We start from the raw sequence: 1149 nt of genomic DNA, 5'->3' as shown, positions 1-1149 counted from the left end.
TTTCTTTGAGATGCAGGAGGTACTTTGGCTTTATGCTTAACTCCCTAAGAACTCTTTTACCTGAAGATTGGCTCACAGCAGCCAATCAAAGGCAGGAGGAGGTGTTCTTTGGGTCCAGGCAGGTGCACCAGCAGGCTGAGTGCTGCGCATGTGGGTTTTGACTAATTCGCTCCCATCTCTGAATTCTTTCATGTGTGTTGTGTCCCCTTGAATGATGGAGCAGCAGACCAAGGGGGGCTTCCCTGAGAGGAGAGAGCATTCAGATGCCCACCTGGATGTAACCCTTGCAGGGACTTAGGCATCACTTACCTGAGAAGGGTGCAAGGCCTCCTTATGCCATATGTCAGTTGCCATGGAGCCGCGGGCAAGGGTCAAATCAGCCTCAGCTGCTTCCCAGGCCTGGTGCACAGATGAAGCAGCCTGTTGCTTACGCTCTCCATTCCGCTCGCTCACACATTCACTCGGCAGCACTCAGAGGTTAAACGTTCCTACCTGCTCACTTCCCTTGAGGGTGGCCTTAGCTAATAGGAGTTGATCAAGCTCTTCTTCTGCTTGAACTGAGCAGGACTGACAAAGTGACTGAAGGTCTGCAAAGACTCTCACAACAATCAGGTGGGCAGAAAAACAGACAAAAGACACAGACAGACAGACAGACAGACAGACAGACAGACAGACAAGGCCCTCCTCCCTTTAGGGATTAATGTGAGCCACTCAAGCAGGGAGCCAGGAATCCTCCTCCAGACCTTTGAGGGGACTCAAGAAATCTCAAGGGCACACCATCCCATCAGGGCCTGGAGAGGCCCTCGCTCCATCTGTCACAACCAGTGACCAAAGAGGCCAGATGGCTCATTTCCTGGCCAGTGCACCGGTGCAACAGCAGCAGAAACACCCAGATGACATCCAGGATATGGAGGCAGACTGACTTACATCAACAGGCATGCACTGGGATCCTTCCCAGAATATCAGGCCTGATCTCTGGTGGTCTAGGCTGTTTGGGATACATAAACAGGTAGATACAGAGGCAGAACGGTTTGTCCATTAGGGATTGGTCCACACAGCGTGCATCAAAGGACCAGCTGTGCATCACAGAGAGCAGCTGTTTCCAAGAAAGAAAAGTAACTAGAGCTAGAACAGGCACTATTGCCTGGG

This window comes from Octodon degus, unplaced genomic scaffold (assembly GCF_000260255.1).
Source record: "Octodon degus isolate 3935 unplaced genomic scaffold, OctDeg1.0 scaffold00022, whole genome shotgun sequence".
Taxonomy (NCBI): domain Eukaryota; kingdom Metazoa; phylum Chordata; class Mammalia; order Rodentia; family Octodontidae; genus Octodon; species Octodon degus.
This window is presented reverse-complemented; position numbering follows the sequence as displayed.